This window comes from Motacilla alba, chromosome 6 (assembly GCF_015832195.1).
Source record: "Motacilla alba alba isolate MOTALB_02 chromosome 6, Motacilla_alba_V1.0_pri, whole genome shotgun sequence".
In the NCBI taxonomy this organism is placed as follows: domain Eukaryota; kingdom Metazoa; phylum Chordata; class Aves; order Passeriformes; family Motacillidae; genus Motacilla; species Motacilla alba.
This window is the reverse complement of record NC_052021.1, coordinates 35007703-35029639: the sequence shown is the minus strand read 5'-3', so window position 1 is coordinate 35029639 and position 21937 is coordinate 35007703.

Sequence of the window (21937 nt, the reverse complement as noted above, 5' to 3'; positions counted from 1 at the left end):
CCATGGCAGGGACACCTCCCACTGTCCCAGCTGCTCCAGCCCCAGTGTCCAGCCTGGCCTGGGGCACTGCCAGGGATCCAGGGGCAGCCCCAGCTGCTCTGGGCACCTGTGCCAGGGCTGCCCACCCTGCCAGGGAACAATTCCCAATTCCCAATCTCCCATCTAAATTTACCTTTTTTCAATTCAGCCATATTTCAGCATTTCAGGGACTTTCCACTCTCAAGAAAACCACCCTGTTCCGGAAGCCAGGAGATCCAAATTTCACTTCTAGGCACCATCACCTCTCCTGAAATAACCCAGAATCCCCTATATTTGGAAACACACACACACAAAAATTAATTAAAAGCCATTTTTGCAATGTGGCTTGCCAGTGAGGAGCACGATTCAGTTTCAGAGTGAGAAGGAAAGCATGGGAGCACAATTCCCGAGGGGAGAAAAAGTAAGAAAACAAAAAAATTAAAAACCCCAGAACTTTTCCCAACCAAAATTTCCATTTCTTTTCCATCAATAACAGCCAGCTTTCCCCTGGGTTTCTCTGCAGGAAGCCCAGAGCAGCTGTGTGCACCCACAGCCCCCAGAGCAGCTCATTGCTCCCAGGAGTTCCTGCCAGCGCCGCGAGCTCCTGGAGACAGCCAGGAGGAGGAAAGCAGGATTCTTGTCAACAACGCCCTCCTTGCTCAACAGGAGCTCGTTAAATCCCAGGAATATCAAGCAGCCATTCCACGTGAGGCCCTTTTGCCCTCGTCTCACAACCCCAGTGTCACCACGGGACACGGGCGGGTGACGTCGGATTTCACCCGCGGGCTCTGCTGCAGGAATTAAATAACATTAAACGGCATTACCAGGGGTGGAATCACGGGCAAACCAGGCCTCTGGAATCCCACTGAAGGATGTTGAAGCAGCCGTCCCACAAGGGCAAACAGAGAAATTGAGGTTTCCCGCCGCAGTCCCAGGGACAGCGGGAGAATGCTAAACAGGGAGCGCGAGGGACGCGGCGGAGCAAAATGTTTTGCCTTATTTCTAATTTAAATGTAGTTCCAGAGATGAAGAGCCTGCAGGCACCAATCAAAGCTCGCAGGATGATTAAGTCCTCTGAGCACACTGAAATCACCACTGCCCAGCGCCGCTCCAGTCGTCCAAGGAGGAATTCTTTCAGTACAAAGTCGCCTTCTGCCTTTCATTTTTTTTAAAGTGTTTTCAAAAAAACATGATTTCTCCGTGGCAAAGGAACCCTTTGAAGCGGCCCAAATAGCCTTTGAAGTGAAAATAGAGGAGTCATTTTGTATTCATGCACCCTTTTTCCCTCCCTCCCCCCCCCCCCCCCCACCCCAACTCCCAAAAATGAAGGTGTGGAACTCGGTGAAAAATTTATATCCTGGAATTGGCGGCCTCGGCTCGTGCCATCAGAGGCGTTCAAGGGAACAAAATGGCACTAAAATGGAAGCGGAGAGATCCTCGGGTGCAAATCAAAGACACTGGATGGAAATGCTGCTTAATTAGCGCCGATGAAGAGGCGCGAGCTGGAAGGCAGAAGGCTGCAACGCAGGAAATTCAGGAGGCATTAATGGGCTGGCGAAAATGTCGCTCTTTGGAGCTGTCAGCCTCGCTTAGAAAGCTAAAAAATTTATTAAACCTCAGTGAACGTTGCTTTTCTCAGTCACAAAGGCCATTAAGAACTCCTGGAAGTGGTGGATGCCACACAGTCCATTAGCAGCTGGATGTTAACGCTGTTCTCTCCCTCCTTCCACCCCCATAAATGTATTTCTCTCCTCTAACATTCCCTAAGAGGCTCCTGTGGCACAGATTTCCCCTTGTACGCCGTCCCTCAGCCTCAGAACAAATGAGGCTGGCTGCTCTCACTCAGAAACTGAAAGTTTTCAGGTAGTTCTCTGCGGAATGATGAAGTATCCCACAGCTTCCAGAAAGCAATTGGTAAATACAGGCTCCTGCTTCCATAAAAAGCAATTTATTAAACACAAATGTTCGGCAATGTGAAGTGTTTTACTGCTGCAAATTCAATACTGCTCGAAACACACTCTGAAGTCAATAACCCAGCAGTAAAAGCAGCAGCACACACACAAATGTCTCATCTTATTCCACGAGCCACCATTTCCTCCCACACAAAATTCCCATCAAAACATCAGCTTCAAATTCTTACCTGAGCTGTCCAGCTGAAGAAACAGCAACCTGTTTTTTTTTTTTATTTTTACTTATATTTTTTTTTATAATTCCACAGCACTTAAATCCCTTTTCATGTATATTGGATGTTTAGGAAGAGGGAAATAGTCTTCCTGGAAAAGAAAAAAAAAAAAACTTGCAAATAAATCATGCAACAGGAAAGCTCATAAATCTGCATTTATATTGGAAGTAAAACTGAACTCACCAGAGGTGATTTACTGCCTCTAATAATGAATGTGACTGTTGGGTCCTTAGATTTTCATTAGTGTGGTGAAAGAATTTATTTTATGTGCAAATATTTAAATACTCGTAGAAAGCAAATGTAAAAATATTGCAAGTATTAAGCCCCCAATTAATTCGAGTTATGCGAAAATTCATTGAAAAATAATTTCCTGCCTGCAGAAAAATAGATTGTCAAAATCTGGGGTTTCTGCTTTGCCCGGGAACCCGAGGAGTTTGATGGCTCTGTTTGGAGGCTGGCTGTGAAACTGAGCATTTCCCACAGGAAGGGGCAGGGAGCAGCTGAGACCTGGGACAGCGCGAGTTTGGGGGTTCCTTATGAATCACAGAGTCCAGGCTGGAGAAGATCTCACAGAGTCACTCCCAGCCCTGCCAAGGCCACCACTGTCCCGTGTCCCCAGGTGCCACTGCCACAGGGAGTGAACCCCCCAGGGATGGGAACTCCAGCCCTGGGCAGCTGTGCCAGGGCTTGACCACCCTGCCAGTGACAAAATTCTCCCTAATTTCCAACCTGAGCCTCCCGAGGAGACCCTGGACCAGCCCCTCCCTCGGAAGGAGCAGAACCTGTGGCCTGCTGGTGGCTGGGGGGAGAGCAAAGGTGAGGAGTCCTTGCTGTCACCGGGGGATCCTGGATTCGCCCTTCCCTGATGGATGCCAGGGAATGAGGTTGGTAAGAGGGCTGCAAGACCAGCCCTATGGAGCTGGGAGAGCTGGGGGGGCTCACCTGGAGAGGAGAAGGTTGGGGAGCCCTCCCAGAACCTCCCAGGGCCGGGGGGATCACAGGGACCTGCAGCAGGAGCCGATGGGACAAGGAGCAGCGGGCACAGAGGGAAAGAGGGGAAATGTAGCTGGAGATTGGGAATTGCTCCCTGGCAGGGTGGGCAGCCCTGGCACAGGGTGCCCAGAGCAGCTGGGGCTGCCCCTGGATCCCTGGCAGTGCCCCAGGCCAGGCTGGACACTGGGGCTGGAGCAGCTGGGACAGTGGGAGGTGTCCCTGCCATGGCAGGGGTGGCACTGGGGGGCATTTGGGGTCCCTCCAGCCCAAACAACTCCATGATTCCATGATGGAAGAAGATGAAGGCGAGCCACAAACACCCTCAGCTGCTTCACAAAATGAACAACAGCGGTCCCAAGGGTCCTGCAGGGGGAGATCCAAGTTCGGACAACTCCCTGCAAGACAAAGCAGAAAACCCCACAAAAGTTCTCATTTCACATCTCCCATGGTCACACCACAACCACCCGGACACAAAGGCCTTTTCTCCCTCCAGATGCAGAGTCCTGGTGATTTATGGAAGCATTTGAGTTCAGCTCAAACCAAAAGTCACCTTAGTGGCAATGGAAGTGCAGCTCTTCCCTCTCAGCACAGGAGGATGGCGGAGAATTCCTGTTGGGTTGATGTGATTTGGGTTGATCACTCTGTGCCTGCTTACCTCAAACAGCCAGCTGTGAGCTGCGGTGCTGCTTTATTTTTCAGAGCTTCAATAAAGAAAATGCTGCAATTTTGTAAATTATAGCCCCGCCATCGATAGCTCCATTTCCAATGTGCTTATCTTATCTCGTGCTTAAATCAAATCAAACACTTCCCCTAACAGCAAACCCTGCAAAAACCTGACAGGACAAAACGCAGAGGGAAATCTGAGATGTGATTTAACTTGATTGCCAAAGGCACTTGCCAAAAGAGGATGGAGTACTGGGGGTTTGGCCCAGCCCTCCCCGAGGAGGCAGCACAGAATTCCAGCAATGAGTGAGGCAGATTTCCCTCCCCAGAATTCCCGTCTTTTCCTCATATTTGGATGTATGACAAAATGGTTTGGGTGGGAAGAGGCCTTAAAATTCATCCCATTCCACCCCCGCCATGGCAGGGACACCTCCCACTGTGCCAGGCTGCTCCAGCCCGGCCTTGGACACTTCCAATCATTTTAAGCTCTGAAATACGAGTTTAGAAGAGTCAAATCAACCCCCCCGAATTTCCCAAAGAGTGGGGGTGCAACAGGCACCTCGGCAGCCTGCTCCCCTCCTCAGAACGTGCCTGGCCACAGACTTGTACCCAAAACAAATGTTGGATTTTACGCTCGCCCTCCATTCGCTGCCAGGAGCACCTTGACTCAGATGAAAGCCTGTTTATCCATTTTAATTGGCTATTAGAGTGTGTTTTGTGGCCACAGCCCAAACATCAGTGGCATATTAACTTACAACAGCCTTAACAACGAGAAACCCAACCCACCGTGGGCACACGGGCGATTATTCTGCAATTATCCAGAAATCGCATTACCCACTAATTGCTCTGACAGGTGCCTAATTGCTTCTCTAAATAGGGGCTGAGGCTCTACCCCGGGGCTTTCTCCACTATTTTCCTTGACCACCTTTCTTTCCTTCAGGCGCTGAAATGTGAAGCAGCAGCAAGCAGACTTTGTTCTGCTGGGGGCTTTTCCCAGCCCAAACCCGTGAGCTCCTTCCTGCCCCGTCCTGGGCACCCCCAGCTCTGTGCCACTCACCAGGGGACAGCCTCCTGCCCCTGAGGATCCAAAAGCTTTTCCCAGCTTATCCTGACGCACCCATGGAGAAATTCCAGCAGGTTTTTAAAGGAAACAGGGGCTGGGAAGGGGGCTTGGATGTGCCTTGGTGTTCTTGTTCTTTTCCAGCCCTAATGATTCCGTGCCTGGCACATTCCCAACGCTCCCTGTGTGAGCAGAGAAAAACCTCCCACACCTACCCCAGGTGTCAATGATCCCATTCCAAGCAGAGAGAAATAAATCCCTTTGTGTGTGTGTGTGATTTATCTCCTCCAGTTTGAAGATCCTCCTTCTCCATGAGGAAAAAGCTGAGTTAGGGAGACACACACGAGAGGAAAAGGAAGAGTCTGGTGTCTCTGAGGGGCCCTGGCACCGAGTGATGAGTTTGGAGATAACTGGCTGCAGGAATTAAGGCACTGGTGGAAAACGCTGCCCAGAGATGCAGCTCCTCCCTCTGCATCCCGGGGAGAGAAACGGGGATCCCGTGCTGGAACAGCAGGCGTTATCCTCACAGCAGCATCAGCCCGGAACCACAGCCTGCTTTGGCTGCAAAGGGACCTGAAATTCACCCTGCTCCAGCCCTGACCCTTCCAAGCTGCTCCAAGCCCCAGCCTGGCCTCGGGCACTGCCAGGGATTCCAGCTGCTCTGGGAATTCCCTCCCAGCCCATCCCAACATCCCATTTAAATCTCCCCTTTCCCAGGGAGAGGCCGTTCCCTGTGTCCTGTCCCTCCAGCCCTCGTCCCAGATCCCTCCCCACGTTTCTTGTTGGCTCCTTCAGGTGCTGGAAGGCCACAGTCAGCCCAGAGCTTCTCCTCTGCAGCTCCCACCTTCTCCTCACAGCAGAGGTGCTCCAGCCCTCAGATCAACTTGTCACGTCGAAGGCAAAATTAAAACAAAAAAGCCTTAATGAGGAAATCAGAGGATTTGCAGGAATTAGCTGAAGGGCACTCGGGTTTCTTGTGAAGAGCAGCAGCTTTGTGGGGACGTCACAGAGTAAATGGCACAGCAAAGCATCATTACAGCGAGATTAATTCAATGCTACATTACAGCACATCTCATTTGGCTACTGTAAATCTCCTTCTGTGCCTCCTAGTAGTTATTTAATGAAAAACAAGCAAAAAAAAATGGTGAATTGCTCTCATATCTGTCCCTACAGCTCCCAGTGCCACTGCAGCAAGCCTCATTCAAACATGACAAAACCATTTCTGCATCAAAGCAGGAATGATCTTCATCAATCCTCCCGCAGCCACTGAAAACACGGAATTTGTGCTTCTCGTGGCAAATAAATCTTAAATATTCATGTTCTGGCAAAAATTCTCTTCTTAAACACAAAATTAACTCCCCGAGTCCACGCTCGTTCAGACAATTGACACCTTCAGTGATTGAGGCCAGACAAATCACAGAGGTAAAGAGAGGCTTGATTTAATGGGAAAGCTGGCTGGATAAACCTGGATAAAGCTATTGATAAATCTGAACTTTCTCAGGATTGTATCCAGTGGCCTTCAGCCGATTGTTCATCATTGTAAGAGCAGGAAACACAACCAAGATTATTTTGCCTCCTCACTGTTGCATTTTGATGCTTGTTCTGAGCCCATCAGCAGCCCTGCTGTGCAATGGATACCATTCCCTGATTTAAGGATGAGCAGGAGAAGAATCCTGGCTTTTGTTGTTAAGCCTCACTCCTCCCAGACTGTTAATTGTTAATTACCCCGTTTTATGCCCAGAATTTCCCTGGCAAGGCCAGCCCCACCCAGGCACGTGCTGCCTCTGCACGCAGCAGCAGTGGTTATCCTGAGCTAGCAGCCCACCCATCCTGCATTTCTTCTCCTCCTCTGCAGTTTGTCGAGCCCCTCAGGTGAAGTTTTACACGAGATGATCAATTTCTGCACAGCAGACCAAAGAACGTGTCTGGAACAGGGCTGGAATTGCAGCACTCCAGGATTTCCTCCCTGGGAATAAGGAGTTCTTTTAACGAAAAGCAAAACCAGGAGGGACTGGACACCTGATCTAAGCGGGGAAGGGGCTGGAAACGGGTCACACAGCCAGCAGGAAACAAGGAAAGAGCAGAGCCAAGCCACAGACACCCAGAGGGAATTCCTCTTTCTTAAGTGAATAAAAACCCTGCTGCACCTGGGAGATCGTGGAGGCCTTCACTCTCTGGGTGAGGTGGAAAACTCCTCACAGGAACACCCTGGATTGTGACAGGAAAAGCCCATGGCAGGGTGGCACTGGATGGGTTTTGAGGATGGGTTTTGAGGTCCCTTCCCACCCTTTGGAGTCGCTCACCTCAGACTGGAACGAGCCTTTCCAGAAATTTGTCCATCTCACTTGCAAATTATCCCCAAATTCAAAACGCGCAGCTGATTTCAGCTGAGACGAAGACAAAAAACATTTCTTCTAAACATCGGGAGTACCTGCGTCAAAACTCTTGGGTGCCCAGAGTGAAATTTGCTGTGAGGTGCCTGACACGGGCTGAGCCACAGGGAAACCTCTGTGCTCAGTAAAAGGATGAGAAGGATTTAAATTTTGGTGAAAAGTCCTGAAGCAAATGAGTGCCAGGCCCAGAAAAGAAAACCAGAATGACAATTCTTCACCTCCCCCAGGTGAAGGGTGTGGACAGGCCCCAGGCCTTGAAGCCCAAGCCTTGGAAGAGCTCCCTGAGCAGCTCTCCCTCCCTGCACACCGCAGAGCTTTGAGGGGAAAGCGGCAAAAGCAGATGGAGGGATCAGAAAGCAGCCCCAGAGAGCAAGGGCTGCAGGGCTCAGAACTCTTGGCTTATCAAAGAGGGTGCCAGGGGCACTTTGATCACAGTTTAAGGAGCCAAAAAGGATAACAAAACCTGCCGGAGCAAGCGCTTCATCCAGACAGGAACACACATCAATTTCCAGGGGTTACGAGGGGGAAAGTGCCAGAACCACAGAGGAGAAAGCAGCTCTTGAAGCAAAGCTGTGAATAATTAATGACTGAAGAAAATTACCAAAGGTTCTCGGGGCTGCTCCGCGGCCAGAGGTCTTTAACACAAGGCTGAGTGGTTTTTCCACAAGAAACGTTCCAGCTCAGCCAGAGCTGCGGGTCTGGAAGGAGCTCAGGGAAATCCCAGGGCTGGGCACTGATCAAACCCTGACTGGGACAGGCCTCAACTCCAAACAAACCCCAAATTTCTACTGATTTGTTCTCAATACTATTGGAAAACACAAAGACACATCCCAGGTGGAGTACATTTCCATTTTAAAATGTTATGGCTGATGGTGCAGGCAGCCAGGGAACTCCATTGCTCTGCCACAGGAGCTGTATTCTCCTTTTTTGGACAAATTCCCACTCCCCCAGCTCCACCTCGGCTCTTTCCAGAGGGCTGGGGACCTGAGCTGGTCCAGCCTAAGTAACAAAGGTAATTAACCAAGTAACAAAGGTAATAATTACCATGGTCAGAAGACTCAGGTTGGTGAATGATCTCCTCTTCCAGCAGGTGCTTCCATGTTTCTCCCAGGGCTTCTCTGCTGCCCCAGCAGCCTGGCTGGGCTCTTACTGGTTTGGGAGCCCCTTTCCCAGTGGGGGCTGCACAGTTGGCAGCCCCAGCCCACCCAAATTGCCTGGCCCTTAATTGACTCATTAAGGTAATCGCTGCTGTCATCTCCAGGCTCCTTACAAACACCAATTATTCCAGCCTTTTCCCTCCTGAGCGAGCCTTTCCGGCCCATTCCTCGGGGCTTGCTGGGCTCTTTGGGGTGCTCAGCACCCCCTGGAATTCCTGGGATGAAAGGCAGAGGAGCGAGTGCTTTGCCATCAGTCAGTGACTTCATTTTCCCCCGCTGAGTTCTAAAATTTGTCACTTAAACAAGCACTGGTGCTCCTGATTTATAGGAGGGAGGGTTTGGCCACAAAGATATTTCATCCGTGGGCAAATCTGTTTTATAGCCAACAATTTGTCAGGTTTCTAAACCTCTGCCAAGGGCTGTTATTGATGGGAGAAGGCAGAACCAGCCAGGAGAAAACCAGCAAAATTTTGGCATTACACACCAGAAAAGTCACAGCAGCCCTAAGAAAATCGTTGTCTGAGAGGAGCAAATGCCTGGATGTGGATTTGATCAAAATTCCAAAGCAGCTTTTGCCCAAAGAGGGGCTTCATACCCCACACCCTCCCAGGCAGGTAGAAAATCACCACGTAAAGTCACCAAATCCTAGAATCATGGGGGGGTTGCAACTTTTAAAGCTACAGAAATCTATCCCCATATAAAAATATATATATATATATATGAATATTTTGGACTGCACCTTGAATTTGGTATCCTCAGGCCCTGCTGAGCCCTACAGAGCAGAGCCCTGGGGTGGTGCCACAGCCCTGAGAGCAGAGCAGCTGTGAACCATCGCCAGGCCTGCACTTGGAGCAGCTGCTGAATCACCTCCAGGTGCCCACTTCAGTGCCAGAGCCCTCCTCTGAGCCTCCACAGGGGATTCAGGGAGGGCAGAAGGGACACCCTGGCCATGAGCACACCCAGCAGCCGGGGAGGGACTGCTCCCCAGAGAGGAAAAAGATGCATTTTTTACAGGTTCAGTCATGGCAGCTGGGGAGGGACTGCTCCCCAGAGAGGAAACGTGCATTTTTGACAGGGTTCAGTCATGGCAGCCAGGGAGGGACTGCTCCCCAGAGAGGAAATGTGCATTTTTTACAGGTTCAGTCATGGCAGCCAGGGCTGCTCTCCTCCTTGCAGCGTTCCTTTCCATTTTCCCAGGGTTTGAGGCCAGCAGAGGTTGGGGAGGGACAGAAGAGTCCAGAGGGGGAGAGGGGAAGTTCTGCAGGGCAGGGGCGAGAGGAGGTGGCCCTGGGTGGCAGATTGGCTGTCCTGGCACTGGTTTTCCTGCAGATCCTCAGGGCAGATCCCTCTGATCCCTGGGTGGGGACACCAGCTCAGCCCTGCTGGCACCAGCCACGCTGGCCAATTGGTGTCTCCTACAGGCATCCCTCTCATCAATTAAGCTGCTAATTAATGACAGACGAAGCAGGGCAATGCTGACAGATGATCCCAGTGCTGCTGGAGTGGCGGCCTGGCTTGGCACCCAGCTGCTGCAGCATTCCTTTGCCTTGGAAGTCAGATTCTTGGGGTTTTGGAGCTACCTGTGAAGCAGGAAGATCTAAACTCTATTAACTCCACACCTGACACGTTGTTTATAAAAGATCCTGAGGGCTTCATCCTTTATGGAAAGCTTCCTGCAGAGAGAAGAGCCCAAAGAGCTGTAAATCATGTCGTGATCAATGGAAATATCAGGAGATAAAGGATGCTCCAACCCTGCTCACGCCGTTCAGGGGCAGAACAAAGCAGCAAAGATTTGTTTAGGATTTCATTCCCAGGGTAATCCGAATAAACCCCACACCACCAGCAGGGCCAGGACCTTCTCATGGAACAGCAACACCAATAACCAAGGGTGGGTTCACCCCCACAGCCCCTGGAAAATTAGGGAAGTGAGAACAGGGGGAATCAGCACAGGGATTCCCCGGGGAGCTCCTCAGCATCCTCGTTTTTGCAGCACGGGGATAAAAAGGGTTTCTTTAATTGTCTTAAATAACTCTGTTCCCTTTGCCCTTTAAAAACTGTAATCCCGAGTAAAAACTGTAAAACTGAGTGAGCAATGGATTCACTTCCCCTCCTTACCCAGGATCAGGAGTTCAGCAGAATGTTCACACTCACTGAGGCCCTTTCTTGGAATAATTAGAAAAATAAATCAAATGCCGCTGTAGGAATTAGAGCTGGACAGATTCCTACTTTAGGAAGAATCCTGAAACCTTGATCTAAACAGTGCAATGAGGCAGGGTGTGGAAGGAGGAGATTTGCTCCGAGAATTAGACAATCCAGGCCACTGGGAGAAAGCACCACAAAAACAGAGTTTCAGAGGGGAAAGTGAGGCTGGGCTGGGCAGGGCTCCTCTTAACCCACAGCCCTTAGGGAGCAGCTGCTGGTGTGAGCAGAAGCAGCCCAATTTCCTCCTGAAACCCACCCAGGAGCCTCCTCTGGCTGGGCACGAGCACAGCCTTCCACCCTTTGCGCCGCTGAGAGAAGAGTTCCTCCATTTTTTACTGAATTTTCCATTTTTATATCCTTTCCTAAGGCCCACAAACAGCATTTAGCTGTGTCTGCAGGCAGCAAGCACTCCCTGGCCCGGGTTTGGCTGGAAATTCCAAGCCTAAGCAGAAAATTCCAAGCCTAAGCAGAAAATTCCAAGCCTAAGGAGAAAGACCACACTGGAACAGCCCCAAAATTCTGCCCCATTCCCATCAACCCCCCCCGCCCCCATAAACATTCCCAGCCTGTTCCATGGAAAAAATCAGCCAAGCAAGGATGTAGTGATCCAGTTTTGCACTGTTCTCAACAATGCAAGGTCAGCTCGTAGCATCTAAAATGGCAAAAAATAACAATAAAGAGCCAGGAAGAAACACAACTGACATTTAAAGGGGTTTGATTGATGCTGAAGCCCGTGGGGAAAAAACGTGGAGATTCAGGGGGGTGGGAATGCTGCTCACTGAAATAAAGACTCTGAGACTGAAAGGTCTTAATCCAGGGAAATAAAAGGGGAGGGAAAATAAAAATAAAAAACCAGAAAGAAATAATTATTTTTAAAAAATCCTTGGACTTTTGTTCCTACAGAACAAAAGAATAATCTGACCCAATAAGAAAAAATAAATAAATAAATAAAAAATAAGTGTAATGCTATTGAGGACGCAGTTTCCAAGTCCTAAAAGCCATAATGCATCCTGGCTAGAAAACAAATTTTCTGCACGGCATTATAGGATTTGAGAGCAGAAGATTTTGTCAGTGGATTTGGCGTGATGAATCAGGGAAATTGGAGACTGAGCCTCATTACATCCCCAGGCATCTGCAGGGAAATGGGCAGGAAAGGAGAACCAGAGGAGCACCTCAGGAATGCTCAGGAAAGCACGGGGATGTGGAGTGAAGATCACTCTGGGCTTTCAGGGACAGGGTGTCTGGGAGCCAGGCTGACACAGGGGGGTTTCTGAGCCTCCCCCAGAGCGGGGGAAATCCAGCAGGAGTCAGACACACAGAGACAAAATGGCACGAAAGAAAAGACCTCGGGGCGTTGAGAGGGATGTAACAAACTGAAATCTCCTGAAATCATCAGGAATGAACCTGAAATCCCTCCACCAGCAACTGGAGCCCTAAAGCACATCCCCAGGAGCCACATCCACTGAGGTCTGACATCCCTCCAGGGATGGGGATTCCACCGAGCCCTGGGAGCTGTGCCGGGGCTGGACAGCCATTTCCAGGAGGAATTTTTCCTGATTTCAACCTAAACCTCCCCTGGCCCAGCCTGGGGCCGTTCCCTCTGCTCCTGTCCCTGTTCCCTGGAGCAGAGCCCGACCCCCTGGCTGTGCCCTCCTGGCAGGAGCTGTGCAGAGCCACAAGGGCCCCCTGAGCCCCCTTTGCTCCAGGCTGAGCCCCTTCCCAGCTCCCTCAGGAACTCTGCAGCCCCTTCCCAGCTCCCTCAGGAGCTCTCCAGCCCCTTCCCAGCTCCCTCAGGAACTCTCCAGCCCCTTCCCAGCTCCCTCGGGAACTCTCCAGCCCCTTCCCAGCTCCCTCAGGAGTTCTCCATCCCCTTCCCAGCTCCCTCAGGAGCTCTCCATTCCCTTCCCAGCTCCCTCAGGATTCTCCAGCCCCTTCCCAGCTCCATTCCCTGCCCTGTCCCACTCAAAGTGTCCCTCTCCATCTCTCTCCTGTGGCTCCTCCAGGCCCTGTGAGGCCACACTGAGGTCACCCCAACCTTCTCCTCTGCAGGTGAGCCCCCCAGGTGTGCCAGCAGAGCTGCTCCATCCTCTCTCTGATCATCTGGTGCCTCCTCTGGCTTCTCTGCAGCAGCTCCAGGTCCCTGCTGGGCTGGGCTCTGCATTGGGCTCTCCTGGGCACAGGGGCAGAATTCCCTCTCCTGCTGGGCCCAGCCCATAATAATGAGGTTTTTCTGTGGGGGCAGTGAGAATGGGAAGCTGCAGCACTCCCCCTGAGCCTGGCAGCAGCAGCTCCCTCATTTCCCAGCTCTCATCCTTGCCACGTCTCGTTCCACGCTGCAGTAAATATCCCTCGGCCTGACAGGACACCCCAAAGCTTTATAGGATACCCCAAAGCTTTTAAAGGATATCCCTCAGCCTGACAAGACACCCCAAAGCTTCTAAAGGATATCCCAAAGCTTTTAAAGGACACCCCAAAGCTTCTAAAGGATATCCCTCAGCCTGACAGGATATCTCTCAGCTTTTAAAGGACACCCCAAAGCTTTTAGAGTATATCCCAAAGCTTTTAGAGGATATCCCTCAGTCAGACAGGACACCCCAAAGCTTCTAAAGGACACCCCAAAGCTTTTAAAGGATATCCCAAAGCTTTTAAAGGCTATCCCTCAGCCTGACAGGACACCCCAAAGCTTTTAGAGGATATCCCAAAGCTTTTAAAGGCTATCCCAAAGCTTTTAAAGGATATCCCAAATCTTTTAAAGGACACCCCAAAGCTTTTAAAGGACACCCCAAATCTTTTAAAGGACGCCCCAAAGCTTTTAAAGGATATCCCAAAGCTTTTAGAGGATATCCCAAAGCTGTTAGAGGCAAAGAAACAAACTGCCGGAGCGTTCCTGGAGCACAGCAGCACTCCATCCCTCCCGTCCCCCCGAGAGCAGCTGGGCCCACGTGTCCCTGTTAAAATCGTGGCTTTTGCTCCTGGAAAGGCAGGGCTGCCGTGGCTCTGCCCTCAGTGACACGGGGCTGTTCTGCATTGTCACTGCCCCTGCAGACACAGGGCGCTGTGCTCAGGGCCAGCGGGGGGCAGCTGTGTGGGGCAGCTGGAAAGATCACCCCAAAAGCTGGAGGTGTCTGTTTCTCACCCTGCTCTTCCAAAGTTCTTCCCAGCCCGCTGATGTTTCCATGTTTTAGTGGGGTTTCTCACGCACTTTTCATGTAAGTGATGATTGTTCTGCATTCCTTTCTGGAGGAACAGAGAATCGATGCACTGTTGGCTTGACCAGTGGGGCTGGAGAGATGGCAATTTCGTCCTCCAGCCCGTGGTCACTTTTGAAAGCCTATAAATATTGGAGTTCAGAAATGAACTGTCCTCTTTTTACCCTGGACCTTCCAGCTCGTGTGAGTTGTTCATTTCGTGTCCCGTTGCGAGATCTGTTTTCATGTTGGGGTGATAAATACAGGGAGAGAGAAGTCAAACTGCATCTGTGAGGCACAAAACAAGCATTTCAAACAGAACTTTAAGGTCCCTTCCAACCCCAACCACTCTGTGATCCCATAATTTCGTGGCAGGAGGGTCTCAGAGCGGAGGAGTAAGAGGGGATTTTCCAACCATCAAAATAATACACAGAATGGAATTATTCATGAATAATAACGTGATTTACGGCTGTGAGAGGCTGAATTTTATACCAACCCCACCACGACACCCAACCACTCTCCAGGCTTCCAAACCACCCCGGACTGTTAAAGTTCCCTTTTAATTTTGGCTGCAAACAGCCTGGGAAGGTCTGTGGCTCCATTAATGGCTCTCATCTATCACTTAAGCCCAGAGCCACTTTCCAGCAGCCCTGTGATCAGAGAGGAAATGATCCTGACAAAACAACTTTGTTTTTTATGGCTTTCTAATCATGCTGCTATTATGGAGTTGTGGCTGCGGCGAGAACTCTGTGATTTACAAGTGATTGTGGTGGGTGGGGGGTGTCACATCCGCTGCCACCTCCACAATTCCATATTTATGGGGGCATTCATCTATCACACAGCATTCCAGGCGGCTGCACGTGCTTGATGGATGAATGCTGCCTGCTGAAAATGAGCTTTTCCTTAAGAATCACGGAATTATTGAGGTTGGAGAAGCCCTCCTGGGGCAGAGTCCAGCCTTGGATCCCCACCCTGTCCCCAGCCCAGAGCACTCAGTGCCACCTCCAGGGCGCTCCAAACCTCCCTGGGCAGTCCCTGCCTTCTTTCCAGGAAGAAATCCTTCCTCAGTTAGTGAATTAATAAGGAATTAACTCCTCTGGGGAGCTGTCCTCACCTGCTGGAGCCCCAGGACCGGGGACACACATTCAGGTTTTACACACAAACGTGTCCCCTCCCCACTTCAGGCCCTGTATGAACCGAAATGGAATGATTGCCGGGCACGGGAAAGCCCAAATTCCAGAGGAGGAATTAGCCCTGTATGAACCGAAATGGAATGATTGCTGAGCACGGGAAAGCCCAGATTCCAGAGGAGGAATTAGCCCTGTATGAACCGAAATGGAATGATTGCTGAGCACGGGAAAGCCCAGATTCCAGAGGAGGAGCTCCAATGATGGGATGAGAGCAGCCAGAGGCAGCTGAGGGCCCCGTGGTGCTGCTGGTGGCAGGACTTGGTGCCCACAGAGGGCTTTTCCACCCTGCAGGAGCCGGGCATTCCCTGATTCCAGAGCCACAGCTTGTTCCCCCTGTGCACCGGCCGAGCTGAGTCCTGGGGCAGGGCTCACACACCTGGAGCGCTTGGGATGGATTTTGTGCCAGGGCTGCAGGAGGGTCAGACCCGTGGGCAGCCTCAGATCCTGCTGGCTCAAACTTCCCCGAGGCACCAGTGGAGTCCTCAGGAGCTCTGGGAGCTGCCAGGATCCATCACCTCCTCTCAGGAGGACAGACTTCCAGAGGCAGACGTTCCAGAGGAGGGCGTGCTGTGTTTGGGTCTGTGGCAGGACTGTTTTAGGGGTCACTGATCCAACTCCCCATCAGAGAACTGAGGCTTTCATTGGATCAATTCCCAGCCCATCAGAGCCTGCACTCCTGAAAACATCTTCATTAAATTATCCTGCCTTTCATTAATTATCCACACGCCATAGACAGCACGGAGCCCTTTTATCCCTTTTCTAATGGCACTAAACTTTTAGCACTCTCCCCAGCCCTGGGCAGTGGAGGGACCCATGGCTCCCCCACCCCTTCTCCGGGGGGTTCCTGTGCTCTCTGGTGCCAGGGAAACGGCAACGAGCAGCAGCCCAGGCCCTGCAGCCTCTCCTGGCTTCACCGGAGCTTGGCTCCTGCTCTGCCCCGCTGGAAAGAGCGTGGGATGGTGCTGATGTGCTCAGAGGGTGCAGATTGCAAGAGATTTCGGGCCACGGGGCGCCTCTGGTGCCCTGAATAGAGTTTCTCCCCGTTAAACCTCAGCCTGCAGTCAGGTTACCCCTCAGAACTCCTTGGGTTCTGCAGGAGCCCTGATTTTCATCCACTTGGATCGAGCAGCATCCCAGAAGTGCATCTTGTCTATAAACTCTGCTTTTCTTCAAGGAGCTCCAGAGCTCAATCTTGCTTTTGTTTCCAAGCTCCAGCAGGGTCCCCGGGGACTCACTGGTGGCACCAAGGAGGCTTTTCCAGCACCTGGCGCTGCTGAAGGAGGCTGGGCAATTTGTTTCCCAATCCTTCCCAGGGTCCAGGCTCACTGGCACCACCTCAGAGATGCAGAGCTGCAGTTCTGGGGATTAAATTCGGGGGATTGGACTCTGTTTTGTTTACTCTTGCTTTATCAATTCCAAAAGTTGTTTGAAATCTCAGCACGGTTCACTGTTAATCGCTGCTGAAGCTTTTCTGCCACCAGCTGGGAAATTCCTTATCACCAGATGACACCTTTTCCTGCTTTTTTAAATTTTTTTTTTCCTTGTGTGTTTCCAGGATTGGTTTCTCGTGGACTTTGCAGGGGCAGGGTCACACCACACATTTTTGGGAGCGCCAGGGGTGTCCCGGGCACCACACACAGGAGCAAACCCTTCCCAGCTCATCCTTGTTCAGCCCCAAATCACACATCCCCACACTGGTGTGGGCTGGAAGGGACCCCAAATCCCCCCCAGAGCCACCCCTGCCACGGCAGGGACACCTCCCACTGTCCCAGCTGCTCCAGCCCCAGTGTCCAGCCTGGCCTGGGGCACTGCCAGGGATCCAGGGGCAGCCCCAGCTTCCCTGGATAATCTGCCAGGCCTCCCCATTTTCCTCTGGTTTTGGGGTGAGCAGCATTCACACCCCACAGCAGCAGCAGCAAACCTGAGTACCAGAGCATCTCGACCATAATTAACCTCTTAATTAACACATCCACAACAAATTTACTACGACTTGCAGGCATCCAAAGCGCAGCTGTGCCGGCTGGGAGCTGGACGTGATTGTTTTGGAGAGCAGAGAGCCCAGCTTCCACTCCACAGATTCGCAGCAATTAAATCTCCACCGCTGGCACTTGTTTTACATTTCTTATCTCAGGAAATGACTTTTCTGACCAGTTGAGCTCCTGCTGCTTCCCGGCTGGCCCTGAATGAGCGTGCGGGAATGTCGTTTGAATGATAAAGTTAGGAGCCATCATCTGGGTTGAATATTCAGGGAAGGATGGAGTTCCCCAGGTCCCCACAGCTCCAGGGGGCTGGAGCATCTCCAAGGATGGAGACCATGCCCATCCCTGGATTTCTGAGCCCAAGATCCTTAAAGAATCCCAGGGGGCTCCCAGCGCTGAAGGGATTCACCCTCAACAGCAATTCTGGGGTGTGGCAGCTCCCCACGGCATCCCAGCCCCGCTCCCAGCAGGTGCAAGTCTCCAATTTGCATCAAATACACAAACGTGGTAAAATCTGGACATTTCCGTGCCTCCATCCTGACTTTTCCTGTCCCTGGAAGCAGGCTCTGCCTTTCCAACCCAAACCAAACCAGGACCTGACAAATTTTTGTGTTTAAGTGGATGTTCACCCCAAATTCCCTGTCCTCCTTTCACCTCCTCCCCATGACCATCCCCTCAGTGCACAGACTCCGATGTTCCTCTTTTCCTTCCCTTTCAACTCTAAATCATTCCCTCTGGACTCCCACAACTCAGAAATAACAGGAACCAGATGCTGCTTTCTGGTGTGCCTTTCAATTTCCGAATTACTTCTAAATTGTGACCTTGCCCACCAAGATTTTGCCTAAAGCAAGGTTTTATTGCTGTGTTATCAACGGCAGAAAAGAAACCCCTCGCATTAGAAAAAAGAAACAGACCTTTAATTAACTCTAATGATGGTTCTGGGGGCCGTTATCACACATTCCAGCTACAATAAAAAGCTTTTAAGAGGGTTGACAGCAAGTTCAGCCCTTATTCCTCCCTCCTTCCCAGCGCCCAGACTGAAGGGAGGAGGAAAGCTCTCAGCTCCCTCTAAAAGGAAAATCTGGAATGTCTCAGACCCCTGAGCAGTTGGTTGTGCCAGAAACGTCCTCAAAGTTCTCCCTGCAGCTTTTATCCACCTCGAGATGAAAGAATATCCAATTATTGTTAATTCTGGTTACGTCCAGGGGTTTGGAACCATCCCACCTCTTCCCACCTCCCGTGCGTTTCCAGGCACAGAGCAGCAGGAGTTAAGCACGGGAAAAATCCAAATTTCCTCCTGATGGCAAAGGAATTTCCTGAATCTTCCATTCCATCACCAAGTGTGCAAACCAGAATTGCTTCTGAACAGTTTTTCCAGGCTGCAGCTCCACGGCAGGAAATGGATTTGAGTGCCACATCTGGGAATTTGGGCTTTGCGTTTGAAGAAGCTGTGGTTTGGAATATTGATGCATTTCTCCAATTTCCCTTGGTTTTCCCAAGTAATAATTGTTCCTTACATACTTTTCTAATCAAATAATTCTAATCAATCACTCCAGGTGGGAATGGAGGGATTTATCCTGGGCTGCCCTGGTGAGCCCCAGATGTCCCAGCGCAGGGCAGGACGTGTGGCATTATTGCTGCCACCCCAGTTACAAATCCCAGCCTCAACTCTTCTTAATTTGCATCCAAACCTTCCAAAACAGAGGCAAAGAAATGAGATTTGGAGCTCTCTGAGACGGTCAGGAGCAAACCCTGCTCCTCTGGAAATTAATGTTTTCACTCTGCAGCAGCCCCAGCAGCCCAGCTGGGAAAAAGAGCTGAGGGATTAATCTCCAACACTCTGCTTGGCCAGGGAAAGCTCTCAGGGTTCACAGGAGAGGGGTGGAGGGGAGGAAGGGCAGAGGAATTGCACCTCCTGTGCCCCACAGAACCCACGGCCCCAGCTGCAGCCAGCAGGGAAAGGAGAGGGCTGAGTGCTCCCAGCCTCAGCAGGGCTTTTGGGGTTTTGGTCTCAGGGGTTTCAGGGTTTGGGTCTCAGGGTTTTTGTCTCAGGGACCCCAGGGATTTTGTCTCAGAGATCCCAAGGATTTTGTCTTAGGAGTTCCAGGTTTTTTGTCTCAGGGGTTCCAGGGCTTTTGTCTCAGGAGTTCCAGGGATTTTGGTCTCAGGAACCCCAGGGTTTTTGTCTCAGGGACCCCAGGGTTTTGTCTCAGGAGTTCCAGGGTTTTGGTCTCATGGATTTTGTCTCAGGAACCCCAGGGTTTTTGTCTCAGGGGTTCCAGGGTTCTTGTCTCAGTGATCCCAGGGTTTTCATCTCAGGGATCCCAGAGGTCTTGTCTCAGGAGTTCCAGGGTTTCTGTCGCAGGGATCCCAGGGTTTTGGTCTTAGGGTTTTTGTCTCAGGAACCCCAGGGTTTTTCTCTCAGGGATTCCAGGGTTTTGGTCTCAAGGATCCCAGGGTTTTTGTCTCAGGGATCCCAGGGTTTTTGTCTCAGGGATCCCAGGGTTTCTGTCTCAGGGGTTCCAGGGATTTTGTCTCAGGGGTTCCAGGGTTTTTGTCTCAGGGGTTCCAGGGTTCTTGTCTCAGGAGTTCCAGGGTTTTCATCTCAGGGATCCCAGAGATCTTGTCTCAGGGGTTCCAGGGTTTCTGTCTCAGGGACCCCAGGGATTTTGTCTCAGCGATCCCAGGGTTTTGGTCTCAGGGTTTCTGTCTCAGGGACCCCAGGGTTTTTATCTCAGGGGTTCCAGGGTTTTTGTCTCAGTGATCCCAGGGTTTTATCTCAGGAGTTCCAGGGATTTTGTCTCAGGGGTTCCAGGGTTTTCATCTCAGGGGTTCCAAGTTTTTGTCTCAGGGACCCCAGGGTTTTGGTCTCCAGGGTTCCCGGGATTTTGTCTCAGGGAGTGCCTGGATCTCAGGAGCTGCAGCTCCCCTCAGCACAGGGGCAGCAGCGTCGTTCTCCCCTAGAAATTAAAAGCAATTAAGGCACAGCAGAGCGTGAGGGGCTTTGTGTGCCCTGGGAAGGAGAGGGCTTAGTCCTTCTGAGCAGGAACGAAAAATAAACAGAGCTGGAATTGAATCTGTGAGACTTTCAGGCGGATGAGGCTTCTGTCCCTGCTCCCTGGCCTGGCCCAGGCAGCAGCATTCCCTGCACATGAAGGGAATGAGTATCTCATTCCCTGAGTGAATCCCTCCTGCTCCAAGCAGGCCCTGCAGAGGGGGAGCCGTGGGCAGCTCTAGCCTGCAATATTCCTGGGGTTTCTGCACCCTGCACGAGGCCTGATCAATGCTCCCCCCAGTGAGAAATTCCCCTTTCTCAGCCTCTGAATCCGAGCTCCCCTGCATAATCTGGTTTGTGCCCACCATCCATCCTCCTTCCAGATGAAAAACTGCTCATCAGCCCAGCTCCAAAATGGGATCTGCTGCTCCCAGGGCTTGGGCAGGGACACGCATCACTGCTGACGGTGCCTTGGATGCAGTTACAGGAGCCCTGGAGATGGGAAATGGATGGAGATGGGAAACCAGAGAACACGTGGAGGGGTTCACCGGGTGGGAGAGAATTGCAGACACCAGGATTGATGAGTGTGGGTACGAGGAGGGAGCTGAAGCCATGAAACAAAGCCACATTGAGTTTAGAGAAATTTAATTTAATTTTCCTGGCCTCTAATGGTTGGCAATGCCTAGAGAGCCCTTGGCATGGGTCCTCCCAGCCAAGGACAGAGGGTGGGAAGGAAATGGAAAGGAGAAAGAGTTGAAATCCCAGCAGGGTGGGATTAGTGGTGTCCCCACAAGCACTGGGGGCAGGAGATCCCTTTGGAGCACCAGCCAAACCCGTGGTGCCAGTTCACAGCCCAGGGCAAGGCTGGCACTGACTCCTCCAGCTTCATTCGCCCACTCACCCGAGTGTGAGTCCAACAGAGAAGATGAACTCAGGCCTCCAAAGCCAGAGGTGACAACTCCAGCATTCCTGTTAGGATCAGAACTGGTGAGATGGGGATTATTTCCTGATGTTTCCCTTTCAGACACAGCCTGTCCTCTGTTCCAGTGTTTTCCCTGCAGCTGAATCCAGATTCGTGCCTTTGGCTGCTCCTGCAAGGTGAAAACCACCTTTGGATGTCCCCTGGGGATGGCAGGCGTGCCTGGGAGCAGCAGCAGGGCAGGGTCCCTGCCCAGGGGAGCCCGGGGGCCAAAGGAAAGCTGCACTTCAAGGCAGCCAGAACTGAGGGCAGAAACAAAAGGAAACACAATCAAAGCTGCCCCTCAAGAATCAGGCCTGCAAAAGAAAAACAAAAAAAAAAAAACCCAGGTGCTTTCAAGCCTGGCTAAAAATAGCTTGCTCAAATTTTTCTGTAATGCCTTGGAAGATAGGAAATGACAGGAGAAATGAGAAATCAGCCTGGCTGTGCCCAAACCACAGCCTGGGGGGTCGAGGGGACCCCGGAGACCACCCCAAACAAATCAGCACAGTAATATCTCTGCCACACCTCAGGTGCACAGCGCTTACCCCTTCCCCAGTACAACACCTCCAGTTCTGGAGTACAGCCACAAGCTGGTTATTCCCCTCCTCGGCCCCCAGCCCGGGCACAAGCTGGGTTTTCTTCATGCTCCCCACGGCTGCTGGGAGCTCTGTTTGCTGTGGCAATTTCACTTTTGCTGCTCTGTTTAGAGTTTAAACCCTGTGCACTCCTTTTAAGTCTCTCCATTTACTCACTCTGCTTTGTTGTTCATTACTGTTGCAGGTTCAGCCTTGTCACACACACCTTTTATTCCTCTATCTCAGAAAGTTTTTATTGCGCCGTTGTAGCCAAGAAATTTTCCTCCCTCCTGCTTTGGAAAACTGAATTTCAGGGAGTTTATTCAATATGGGATATGACAGAACCACTCCTGCCCAGGCCTCCTGTGCCCCCAGTGCCAC